A 14,907-nucleotide genomic window follows, 5' to 3' on the forward strand; every position below is an offset into this window, starting at 1 on the left:
TTTAACAACCCGCTGAAGTAAATATTTAAAATAACTTTAGTGCACGGAGATTTTCATTCAATTAAAAACGGAGATTTTTTACTTTATTAAAAAAAGAGATTAGATTAAATCCAAGTAGTTTGATATTGATATAAAATATTAAAACAATTTTATTAAATTTATTTCTCTAATTTTTAAAATCTCTCAAATTTGAAACAATTTTGAAACACGTGATATCGATGTGATAGTCTGATAGACCCAATCAAGAAGAAATTCAAACAGTTCTTTGCTTATGAGCGGATGCTTTTTCAAAAAGAATTAAAACATGTCTGGTTTTAAAAAGAAAGGTTGGAACTGAAGACGATGTCACTGATATTTCTAAAAGCTCGGGAGAGCCGCTATCAAAAATCGGAATGGTAGCTGTGAATGAAGAGAATATTTTGGTAAGTTCTACCTCTTTAAAAGAAATGATGTTAATAAACTTTGAAGCTAATAAAATAAGATTTTTTAAAATTTATTCTCAGGTGTTGCCAACAGAAGAACCCATCGCTACCATTCTCTCCAATGATCCTGCTTTGTGGGCAGCACATCTTTCCAAAGTGGAAAGAGATTCTGTGCTTCTACAGGGGCTTCCTCGAAATCCTTCAGCTTTCCCGAAAGATTCTAATAAGAAGAAGGTTCCTGAATCAATTTTCTACGAAACTTCTCTCAACGGGGAGAAGACATGCCGAGATTGGCTGGTCTGGAGTGTATCTAAGAAATCATTTATTTGCTTTCCGTGTTCTCTGTTTGGAAGCAAACAATCTTTTGGGATCGGACACTAGTCGCACCTTCTAAGATGGAATGATGGAATAAGCTGCAACTGGCACAAGCTACCTGAGAAAGTCAAAAGTCACCAGAATAACGCCCAGCATCGAAACTTTAACGTAGAATGGAAAACGGCGCTAGAAAGCTTAGAAAATCAAAGCGGAATAGATGCAGCTCTTGAAAACTTGATAAGAAATGAAGCAGCCAGGTGGCGTGAAATTCTACGATGCATCTTAAATGTTACTCTTTTTTTAGCGTCACGAAACCTTAGTTTCAGAGGTAAATCTATTTACAATTATTCTATTGTGATACCAACTATCTTTAAATCTATTTAGCTTATATTTATAAGATTAACTAGATATTTTGGAAATCATTAAATAAAACAAATCCTTCTTCATTCTTTTAAATAAATATGTTATAATATTCATAAATCATAATATAAAATCATCATAGAATCATCATAAAATAAAACAAATGCTTCTTTATTGTTTTAAATAAATCTGTCTTATTATTATAATTTTTAGGTTCATCAAAAATGATTGGAGAAGACAACAATGGCAACTTTCTAGCTACCCTAGAGCTCTTGGCCAAGCACAACAAGACTCTCCAACTACACTTAGAAGAAGTTTCCCGCTGCCAACAAGAAGGTAACAAAATGAATGCCCATTACTTGGGCTGGAGCACTCAAAATGAATTCATCAAAGAGTGCTGAGGAATCGTTTACGGTGCCATCATCAACGAAGCTCATATGGCCATCTACTATTCCATTCTTGTGGACGGGACTCCGGACGTCTCTCACACCGAGCAAATCACCTTTGTTCTCCGCTTTGTATACTTTGGTACTGACAAAAGATGGACCGTGAAGGAGTGCTTTCTGAGGGTCGAGAATCTTGAAAAAAAGATAGGTGCTGACATCGCCAAGCTTATTATGGACGTCTTAGAACAAAATGGAATCGATCTCAAAAACTGCAGAGGTCAAGGATATGACAATGGAGCGAACATATCCGGTATATACAAAGGAGTACAGGCGATTATACTGCAAAAAAATCCTCAAGCTCTCTATATGCCATGCAGCGCTCATAGTCTCAACCTTGCTGGTGTTCATTCTGCTGAATCTTTGGTTGAAGTCAAGAACAACTTTGGCCGAGTCCAGTCACTTTACAATCTTTTCAGTGGAAGCCCTAGTCGGTGAAAAGTCTTGATTGAAACCACTGGTTTGTCCCTTCATCAAACGTCGCAAACCAGATGGAGTGCGCGAATCGAGGCCGTGAAGCCGTTAGTCAAGCGATCCAGGGAAATCCTCGAATCTTTGAAAAAGCTCCGCGATTTTGATCTAACAGCTGATCAATTGAATGAAGTAAAATCTCTGGAGAAGTGGGTTCATTCATTCGAGTTCATCGTAATGACAACCTTTTAGTATAAAACTCTTCAATCAATCAACTACGTGAGCCTTGCACTCCAATCAGAAAATACCTCCTTGGACGACGAGATGAAACTCATTAAGACTCTTATTGAAGATCTAAATCGACTGAGATCATCTTAGACCAGCATCCTTAATGAGGCATGTTTGATAGCATCTGGTCTTGCTTCTTTTGGTTTTCAACTAGAATTTGTGAAGAAGAAGACGAAAAAAAGGAAGACCTTTCACGAAGAGGTGAGGAACACCGCTCATTTCCATGAAGACGAAGCAAAAGAGTTTGAGGTGAGCGTATTCAATACCGCTCTTGATACTCTTATTCAGCAGGTCAGCGATAGATTCCAAGCTGCTGAGAAGACAACGAATATGTTTTTGTTCTTGTGGTCATTGAAATCTCTTGTTATGTCAAATGAAGAAGAATCAGAAGAAAGTGTTGAAGCACCTATCCAATTGGAGGAGAAATGCAAGGTCTTGGCACAAATCTACGCGACCGATGTTGAGGAAGAGAAACTTATTGAAGAGGTCCGCCACTTCGATGCTCTAAGGGCGATCCAATCTTTTTGGTCCAAAAGAATCTCTCACTTCCATGACGTTATTGAATGGAATATACCAAAAAGGTCTTCAGCCGCTCTTCGAATCAGTCTGCATTTTGCTGCGCATCTTCAACACCATCCCTGTTTCTGTTGCGGAAGGCGAGAGATCTTTTAGTAAGCTTGCTCTAGTTAAGACAGCTTTAAGGTCTACAATGAGCCAAGAACGACTTACGAATCCTCTGGTTATTTCCATTGAGCATGATCTTGCAAAAAAGTTGAGCTACGGTGAAGTGATTTCCATATTCGCCATGAGTAAAGCTCGAAAGATCAATTTCCTCTGAAGTTGAAACAACAATAGCTGTTGTATTCTAGACAAATTTTTGCTCTTAACATCCAATAGTGTTTAATGATTGTCTTTGGTCTGTTTCTACCATGTTCTAGTGTCGACTTTATCATTTTATGTATGAGTGTTTAACCAAGTCAAAAGACCATTGCAATTATCTAGAAATAAACTGTTCAAATGTTCATTAATTAAAATTAAAAAATTCTATATTCTTTTATCCTCTTTGATTTGTTATCAAATGGCTTATTATATGTATTGAATTATGGATCATTAGATCAGGTTTAACCTTCAGTAGGGCGCTTGGGAAATTTTGACCCTGGGCGCCGCAAAGGCTCACGGCGGGCCTGTATATATATATATATATATATATATATATATATATATATATATATATATATATATATATATATATATATATATATATATATATATATATATATATATATATGTATATATATATATATATATATACATATATATATATATATATATATTTATATATATATATATATATATATATATATATATATATATATATATATATATATATATATATATATATATATATATATATATATAACTATAGTATAATTTTAACCAATACAATGAAAAAGGTATGTCAAACAAAATCTCAACTTCAAAAAAATTTTTTTTATGTATTTCTTTAAAGGTTTGTAAGAAATTAGTACAAAATATATTTAACACTAGAGGCCTTTCAATGTTTCATCAGTAGTGTTAGTTTAAGTGCTGTTATGTACAAATTTATTTATTTTTTGTTACAAAAGTATTTTTTAATCAATTAATGTATTGTTGCTATTAGTTACCATTGTCTAATATTTTTTAAAACAGGAAGTGTTAGTTAAAAGTATCATGCTTTTGTTTATGCAAATGACTTTCATAAGATAATAAATTTTTATCACTTTTAAGTTCCAGAAATACAAAAAGCTGGAAAAATAGTTCCATTATTTTTTTTATTTATACGTTGGCAATCATATGCATGATTGTCAAACCTGTCTGTTGAATGGCCAGTTCTGCAACTTGAAATATGACCATTAGTGTGATTTCTCAAATTGTTTGTTTTTCCAGTATACGTTGATTGACCATTAGAAGACAAACATTTTAGATAATAAATGACATTCTTGCTGCTACAAGTAATGTGACTTTTAATGTTCCAAATAGTACCGTTGGATGTTACGAAATTATTTACCTCTTGTAGGTATAATAAACAAATTTTGCAACGACTATCATTACATTTAAAAATTCCTATCTTTTTTTTATTAGATGTTGTGGAATTAAATTTAGCGGAAGTAAGTTGTCTCAGTAAATTTGGTGGTTGTTTGTAAGCTATTACAGGGTTTATGTTAGAAAATATTTTTTGTATTCTTTCACTGGTGGATAAACTGAGTAGAAGTTTGGTTTTAGTTAATATAGGTTGGCAATTTAGGTTGCTGTAAAATGTAGTGACTAAAGGAACGACTTCATTAGGTTTCTTTTGTTGAGCTGGTCCTTGTAGTTTTGCATTATGAAATGCTTTTTCAATAACAATGTCTGGATAATTACATTCTTTCAGCCATAATTTAAGCTCTGCTAAACGCAGGTTTTCGGTGATATAATCAGATGTAAATACAATTATTCTTTTTGCAAGACTATAAGGGATGTTCTTTTTGGCGTGGTAAGGATGATGACTGTTAAAATTAAGATAATCGTGTGTGTTTGTTTCTTTCTAAAATAAGTCAGTTTTGATATATTTGTTATTTTGAAGAATAACAGAAATGTCTAAAAAATTAATTATATTATAAATATTTTCTTTTTCAACTAATTCAATGCCATAGTCAATTGAGAAGGTAATTGAATTGTTTAATTCGGCGAGTGACAATTTAAATTTGTTTATATCTAAGTGTTTAGGCCATATGTTAAAACCATCATCAACATATCTAAAGTAGAACTGTTCAATAGTATGAACCTCGTCATTCGAAAAAAATCTTGGTAGAATTTTTGGAAAAAGTATTGTTTCTTCTAAGAAACCTATCGAAAGACATGCATAGTCTGGTGCAAAGTCTGTACCCATGGCTGTACCTGTGATTTGGTGAAATAATTGATTATCAAAGAGGAAATTATTATTTTTTTAAAATAAATGATGCTGATTCTATAATGAATTCAGTTCAGGTATTAGATTTTTATGTTTTTCAACCCAAAATTTTAATGCTTCTAAACCAAGGTTGTGGGGAATTGTAGTGTAAAGGTTAACAATGTCACATGTTAGTATAATACTATCTAGCTCTACTTTTCTAGGAATTTTTCTTAAGAAGTCCTAATCATCTTTTATATAAGTTTTTTGCTTCCGTTTATTTAGAAAAATTAAAAGAGTTTTTACCTTCACTAATTGATGATTTAAAACCAATAATAAGAGATGTTATTGAATCAACTCTTAAAGATTGTTTTAATAGTTACCAGCATCATAACAAGTCAAGTGAAAGCATTAAAACACAATATATGAACTTTAAAGATCAACACCAAAAGTTTTTTGTTAAATCTTTAGATAAATACGAATTTTTATACTACAAACACATCAGATGCACTAACCTTCTAAACATATATCACGATTGTTTACAACAAGAACCACTTGTTATCCCTAAAAAGTTCAGAAGTGATAATCTACACCTGATGTCAGCTGAAGAAGAAAACGTAATAAAAAAGTTTGACCTACAGCGTTTAAAATCAGAATGCGAAATACTTACAATACGTAAAGATAATTTTCTTACTTCACTTAACAATGTCGATGTAGAAGTTAGCAACTTTATTAATAATCATGCAACAAGTGAAGCTTTAAAAGATAGATTATTATTGCGATACGAAGAATGCAAAAATGAAGATAAAGAACGAATTGATAAAAAATGGGAAAAAAAGATTGTTTCTACTAAATTGGCTTTCGATAAAGATCGTCTATATTTCAATTCAAGAAGTTCTAAATTTAACCATCAAAAAGAAAAAGAGAAAGAAAATATCAATTTGGCAAACTTTAATTCTTCATCAAATAATATTATAAATTATGACCAATTGTTAAATAGCGCACCTTCAAAAAACTGGACAAGCACAATCCCAAGAAAATACAACCTAAGGTCATCAACCTATCCACCAAACACCTGACCACTTTCCAAATATCACTTCTGATAAAAGGTCCTAAATTCTGCCCAACAACTAAAGGTAATTTTTTACACATTAATTCAGATATAAGACAATTCACTCGAAAGCTTAAACTAAAAGAAAAATTTTATGAAACCCATAATATTATTATGATATTTAATGATATTAGCATTTTAAAGAAGAAATCAAATTATAACGTTAAATCAACTCTTCCAGAACTTAATGAAATAATTTCGAAAATCGAACAAGTTGATCCCATTAAAAATCTATCAGTTGATAATATTTCATCACAAGAAAGAACAGCTCTTAAAGAGCTGAGAGAAATGAAAGACATTGTTATTAAAATAGCTGATAAAGGTAGCAGTTTAATTGTGATGGACTCTACATATTACAGCGATAAGCTTGTTTATCAAGATCATCTATCATCTTCAATCACGTATGAAAAAACAAACTTAAACTCTGATAAACTAGTTTTCAAAAATCTTTTAAAAATGATTGATAAACATAAATGCTTAACACAAAACGAGATAGACTACATTACAAAATTTAAATGGAAATCAAGCAATTTTTATGTAATTCCCAAAATTCACAAATGTAAAGAAATAATCAAAAAAGCTCAAGAATCTAATTCTCTAGTTATTGAAATGCAACCACCAATCGATTTAAAGGGTCGACCTATTATTGCAGGAATTGACTCACCTACGTCACATTTAAGCCAATTTCTGCACGTAATTCTATCTCCTATTGTACGGAAGCAAAAAACTTATATAAAAGATGATTAGGACTTCTTAAGAAAAATTCCTAGAAAAGTAGAGCTAGATAGTATTATACTAACATGTGACATTGTTAACCTTTACACTACAATTCCCCACAACCTTGGTTTAGAAGCATTAAAATTTTGGGTTGAAAAACATAAAAATCTAATACCTGAACTGAATTCATTATAGAATCAGCATCATTTATTTTAAAAAAATAATAATTTCCTCTTTGATAATCAATTATTTCACCAAATCACAGGTACAGCCATGGGTACAGACTTTGCACCAGACTATGCATGTCTTTCGATAGGTTTCTTAGAAGAAACAATACTTTTTCCAAAAATTCTACCAAGATTTTTTTCGAATGACGAGGTTCATACTATTGAACAGTTCTACTTTAGATATGTTGATGATGGTTTTAACATATGGCCTAAACACTTAGATATAAACAAATTTAAATTGTCACTCGCCGAATTAAACAATTCAATTACCTTCTCAATTGACTATGGCATTGAATTAGTTGAAAAAGAAAATATTTATAATATAATTAATTTTTTAGACATTTCTGTTATTCTTCAAAATAACAAATATATCAAAACTGACTTATTTTAGAAAGAAACAAACACACACGATTATCTTAATTTTAACAGTCATCATCCTTACCACGCCAAAAAGAACATCCCTTATAGTCTTGCAAAAAGAATAATTGTATTTACATCTGATTATATCACCGAAAACCTGCGTTTAGCAGAGCTTAAATTATGGCTGAAAGAATGTAATTATCCAGACATTGTTATTGAAAAAGCATTTCATAATGCAAAACTACAAGGACCAGCTCAACAAAAGAAACCTAATGAAGTCGTTCCTTTAGTCACTACATTTTACAGCAACCTAAATTGCCAACCTATATTAACTAAAACCAAACTTCTACTCAGTTTATCCACCAGTGAAAGAATACAAAAAATATTTTCTAACATAAACCCTGTAATAGCTTACAAACAACCACCAAATTTACTGAGACAACTTACTTCCGCTAAATTTAATTCCACAACATCTAATAAAAAAAAGATAGGAATTTTTAAATGTAATGATAGTCGTTGCAAAATTTGTTTATTATACCTACAAGAGGTAAATAATTTCGTAACATCCAACGGTACTATTTGGAACATTAAAAGTCACATTACTTGTAGCAGCAAGAATGTCATTTATTATCTAAAATGTTTGTCTTCTAATGGTCAATCAACGTATACTGGAAAAACAAACAATTTGAGAAATCACACTAATGGTCATATTTCAAGTTGCAGAACTGGCCATTCAACAGACAGGTTTGACAATCATGCATATGATTGCCAACGTATAAATAAAAAAAATAATGGAACTATTTTTCCAGCTTTTTGTATTTCTGGAACTTAAAAGTGATAAAAATTTATTATCTTATGAAAGTCATTTGCATAAACAAAAGCATGATACTTTTAACTAACACTTCCTGTTTTAAAAAATATTAGACAATGGTAACTAATAGCAACAATACATTAATTGATTAAAAAATACTTTTGTAACAAAAAATAAATAAATTTGTACATAACAGCACTTAAACTAACACTACTGATGAAACATTGAAAGGCCTCTAGTGTTAAATATATTTTGTACTAATTTCTTACAAACCTTTAAAGAAATACATAAAAAAAATTTTTTTGAAGTTGAGATTTTGTTTGACATACCTTTTTCATTGTATATATATATATATATATATATATATATATATATATATATATATATATATATATATATATATATAAGCTATATATATATACGTATAAATTATACATGTATATATATATATATATATATATATATATATATATATATATATATATATATATATATATATATATATATTATATATATATATATATATATATATATATATCATATATATATATATATAAAAAGTAAATACAGTAAGAAATCACTTTTTAATAGGAAAGAGAAAATACAACAGTCTTACAATTAAAAAGACAAATACATGGTTAATATTAAAAAAAGCATTATTCTATCTATTGATGGTATATTAAAACTATTTAGATAAGTCATCAATAAAATTTTAAAGTTTATTCTTGAATATCGGAAATTTATCGGACATATTAAAAAATGAGGTATAACAATTTTATTCCAAAGATATAGTGCTTAAAAGGTTATGCAAAATTTGTTAAACTTTGTTCTGCAAATTGTTTCATAAACAAATTTTTTATTTCTAAGTAAATATTTATTAATTGAGTTTAGAGAAAAAAGGTCTTTAAAGATTGGTAAAGTTAAATCGTTTTTCCACATGTAAATAAAACATAAAATGTTATAAATATTGAGCTCGTAAATATTACGTATTATCAACTCCATAAACAATGGTTTGGATTGAGTAAAATAATCCGCAATGTTAATCAAGCGGATCGCATGCTTCTGACGGCGATAAAGGTATTGTAACTTTATTAACGTTATATAGTTTTATGGGTAGTATTTTAGTTTTTCGAGCAGGATTTCATGGTCGACAATATCAAAAGCCTTTGACAATTCAATAAAAACACCTAATGTAAATAAAGGTCTTTAAAAGCAATTTGAGATTTCTCGTACTATCTGGATTACTGTTAGTTCTGCTAAATTATTATTTTTTAAATCAAATTGATTATTATATAAAATATTATTGGAAACATGATGATTGTATACTCTATTGTACATTATACGCTCTAAGATTTTTGAAAAAATAAAGGGTAGATATTAGGCGATAGTTACTGATACTGTTACAGTCTCTTTCAAAATTTTTAGTTGATCAGGAAAATCTCTTTGGTGGATAGATGATTCATAAACTTTAAAAAGAATAACTTTAAGATGATCAAAACTCTCGCAAAATCATTTCACCGTTAATTTCATCAGCTCCGATTGCTTTTTTTTTTATAATGTAAAAGAAATTTTAAATTCATCAAAGATAATTTTGAGTATATTTCTTTGGAACAGTTCCAATCATCATTGGTACAAAAAATCATTAAAGACGGCTGGGATAAATCGAACCTTATTAGCTAATTTAGGGCCGATTTTGATAAAGTATTTATTAAATTCGTCAGATATAGCTTTTGATTCATAAATACATTTGGTATCAACTATAATCATCAGGGGGATGGAACCTGAGCATGTTTTTTGATTGCCAGTAATTTCTTCTATTACTTGCCAAGAGTGCTAAGAGTTTTCTTTTAAATTTGTCTAATATTCTAAAATAAGAATTTTTGTGTTTACAAATCTTTTCTAACAAATATTTATCATCTTTATATATTTTCTCACTTTCAGATGATTTTGTTTTAAGGTTTATTTTATGTACAACTTCTGTTTTATTTTTGATGACTTTTTGAAACCCTTGACAACCCAAGGGTTGTTAAAATTTTTTTTAAATTATTTAATTGTCTTTTCAATAATAGAAAAGTTAGCATCATTAACTCGGAGTTGCTTTGACATGTGGGTAACATAAACATGTATTAGATTAAATGTTTTTACCAGTCACCCGTTGATTATTGTTTGAATTAATTTAACAGATGTTGTAGCCAGATGTTAAGTAAACAAATATAACTAATTTTTTCCACATGATAGTAAGTGTAAATAACAACACAATACGGAGGGCGTAAGTTAAACTAGTTTCTAGTTTTTTTGTTGCTGAAAAACTTTAGTAAAAAGTAAAATAAAACCATACATAGTATTATTTTTACATGTGTTTTTGTCATGTTGTTTCTAAATATTTAAAAAAATTTTATTGCACTTCTTTTTTTAAACGCATATTTTAGTTTTGGGTTAACATTGGCAAGAATGCTTAAGTCATCACATGGGCCAAGAACCAAGCAAAAGTTGGCGGAATGTCTTTCATCTGATGAATGTTTCACTATTACATGAAACGGAATCAAACAGAGCAAACTCTAAAATTAAGAGTAATTCTAAAAAAAAAAGAGTTGTACCAATACAGCAAATGTCAACAGATCTAAAAACCGACACTTGAAAAAAGTTAAAATCCACACCTAACAATGTTGCATAATATTGGTAAGAACAAAACATGAAAACCTGAAGATGTAAAAAACTATCTTGTTATTTCTGAAATTAAATGTTAAAGAAAATATGAAGGGCATGAGTAATTTAACTTCATTTGCTCACTAATTTTGCCTCTACATCTTTTTGAATGGCTAGTGGTAAAGAAAATGGCGCTGAAAGGTTTGTTCGTATTATATGTAAGACATTTTATTCCAGGGGTAGCAAGGAGGCTGATGTTTCTTCATGAGGATGAGGAGGCTTATGTTTCTTCATGAGGAGGAGGAGGAGGCTAATGTTTATTCATGAGGAGGAGGAGGCTAATGTTTATTCATGAGGAGGAGGCTGATGTTTCTTCATGGTTTAATTCTTCTCTTTCTTGCCGTAATCTTTTTTTGTTCCCTTTTTAAAAATCGGTTCAATATTTTATATTACAATGCAGTTGTCTTATACTAACAAAAGAGCGCTATAACAGAATTTCATAAAACTTGGCCTAATAATTTATTGAAACCAATTAAGGAAGATATTGCAAACGTTGTATGTGTTACTGTAGTTCATGCATAAGTTATTATCAACTAACTATTTACGGTCCTTTGTGGCAGAACATCGAATCACTTGATAGTATTTTCTTATTAAATCCTTACCTATTTGACTTGAAAATTAGACTTTCATTTCTTTGCATCTTTCTTGTTTTTTGCTAATGGAGGAAATTTTTTACAAAGTTTCCAATCTTCTTCATCAAAATACGATTTAAGGAAGATGATAGAATCAAAAACCTATTCTGACATTGGAAGTTTTGTGTAAATTGATGACCCAATAATAAATCATTGATTTATATAAACGCGTAGCGTAAAAACAAGTATAGATTTATAATTTACTTCTAATTAGATATTTATAGTGTGGTCTTGTGGTGAATAACTTTATTTTGTCGCCCGGCAACGAGTGATCGATTCCTCTCGAGCGCAAATATTTTTGTGTTTATATTATAAAGTATTTAGTTCTAGTTTTAATCCCTATGATTGTTGTTAATAAATAGTAAAATTACTAATAAAATTTTATTTATTATAATATTAAGAAAGTGTGCACACATAGACTGAATTAAACATGTAGAACAGGCAGGGAGTGTACACACATCAAGTGACTAGTTAGGTAGAACATGCAGGAAATGTACATATATTGACTGATTAAATAAGTAAAACATGCAGGTAGTATACATGCATCGACTGACTAAATAGTTAGAACATACAGGGAGTGTTCATACATCGACAAAGGGTTTCGGTTTGGGCAGATAATAAGTTAAAAAAATAGTTTGTGTTAAAAAGTGTTTAATTAAGATAACCACTTATTTTGTTATATTTCGGTCATCAGTTCACACAAAACTTCAAACGTCGGAATGGGTTTTTGATTCTATCATCTACTCGATTTACAACAAACTGTTTGAATGCACTTAAAATGATGAGTTCAATTTTTTGATTGTTCAAGCACTTGAAATTATTTTCTCATTAGAAATTTAGTTTGCCATTTTGGGTTTAATGGTTCGTACAAACCTAATGCAAATGTTTAAATTCTCCGGCTTTGACAAAATGGTCTCAGAACCAAACACAAACATTAGAATTGTTAAATAGTAAAACAGAGTAAGAAAAAGAAAATTACTCAAATATTCAAGAACTAATGTAACAATGATGAAAATGAAATACAATGATAGAAAAGAAGCCTTTGAAAAAGATAAAGTTGTGAACCTGCTAGCAAAGCAAGAAGAAAAAATAAAGAAAAAATTAAATGACAACGAAAAATTTATGCTTGTATATTATAAATTAATAAATTTAGATGTAAGAGCATGAATTTTACTAGAGAAAGCAAAAGAAAAAGTTTGCAATAAAGAAGAAGCCATTAAAAGCAAAAGTGCTCTTGTTCAACTCAATTTTTATCGCATAATCTTTTTTTTTTTCTTTTTATCTAGTTTTTATCGTATCTTATCTTCTTTATCAAGTTTTTATCGATCGTATTTTAGGTGGCGAATGTGAAAAAAATTTTATTTCATTATTTAAATTATTTATTTTTAAACAAAGGTAAAAAGAAATAAAATAATAAAACCTGTCTTCGGATGATTTTTATAATTCTTCCAAAGACAGGTTTATTTTGACTCAAGTTACCTTATTATATCATAAAAAAATTTATTTGTTGTGATATCTTCTATACAAGTAATGTCAAAAAACGACTTTTAAAATTAAAAGATACTTTTTTATATCAATTTATAACCTGATATAACTTAAAATCTACCGCAGTTCGAAAGAACTTTTGGTTTTTCAAAAAAAAAAAATTCTTATAATGATGGATTTAAAATAACAGAAAGATTTTAAATCTTTTTATTATTTAAATTTCGCTAGATTTAAAGTTATATTTTCAGATATTACACGCATTCAGATTCTTACATAACGAAATTAATAAAAATCACATTCAAGTAAGCTATTATTTCTTAGTCTAAAAAATCTTTTTTTACGGCAAGAAATTTAGTTTTATAAAATATTTTACATAACACTATGAAAGCTTAATTAATTTTCTCTTGATTGATATAAAATAGCTTGAGGTTCACAGCTTTGGTTTAAGAAATTAGATGAAAGTTTATTATTTTCATCTAAAAATTTCAACTATGAAAAACGGCGGAAAAGCGTCAGTTTATTGTCTGAAAAAAAAAAGGCTTTTGAGATGATGAAAATATGGTCTATTAGTAAATGGAATTAATGCCACTTTTTGATTACTTTTAATCAATATGCACTGTTTAGCAACCTGTCTTAGGTAGGAAGAAGTATTTTAGTACACTTATGCATCTAAGTTTTCTCAACTTAAACATAAAGTTTAGTGTATGAAAAACTTGTAAGTTAGCATTTTCTATATTAAAAAACTTATTCCTATCTATCCAAGATTCTTGTCATTCAAATTTTCTTAAATGTTTACAGTCAGTTTGCTTGAGATTTTTATTAAATGTTTACAGTCAGTTTGCTTGAGATTGTTATTAAATGTTTACAGTCAGTTTGCTTAAGATTAAAATCTACATGGAATAGATTTGAATGTGTAAAAAAAATAGGTTGCTCAACATCAAGATAGACTCTGTAGCTAGTTTAAATGGAAGTAGAGTTTAATTTAGCATTAACTTTTACATGCTGCTTTAAAGCAGAATGAAGAATTTTTCGATTTTTGTTGGATAATGTACCATATATACATTAATATTGTAAATATTCTTAAATTTTGTTTAAAGTTTTAAACTTTGTTTAAATTATTTAAAATTTAATTTACTTTTGTAACGAGCATCTAAAATGCTTAAGTTTTAGGCCCTCTAAATTCTACCCTTAGCCCAATTTGTGACTCTTACCATTTTTTTCCGATTTTATAAACGCTCTTTTCTATTTTTATAGAAAAATACTCTTGAATAAAAACTTTTTTTTCGTAACGTAATTTTAAAAGGCGTGAAAGGACTAAGAACCCCTCGATTTTAATAGATGAAATATTTCATGTAAGGGCTGAAAGTAATACAAGAATAAGGCATTTACGTCGACAACCAATTACTACTTGTTGTATAGAAAATTCTGTAATAAACTCAAAGCTACTTGTTGCTACTGTTGTTACTACTTGTTGTATAGAAAATTCTGTAATAAACTCAAAGCTACTCCATGTAGGGGGTTTAAACATTTTCATTTTTTTTTTATTTTAACTCAAAAGTTATAATAGCGCTGTAATTTCATTGCTCATTAATAGTTTTGCTGCTTTCTTTCCCCTATAGTTTAGTTGTTTTTAAGTAGAAACTTTTGCAATTGACGGTTAAAAATAAGACTACTTTCTACGCTTATTTTTAAGACATTAAATCGTAAAAAA

The sequence above is a fragment of the Hydra vulgaris genome, chromosome 06 (genome assembly GCF_038396675.1).
Source record: "Hydra vulgaris chromosome 06, alternate assembly HydraT2T_AEP".
Lineage (NCBI taxonomy): Eukaryota > Metazoa > Cnidaria > Hydrozoa > Anthoathecata > Hydridae > Hydra > Hydra vulgaris.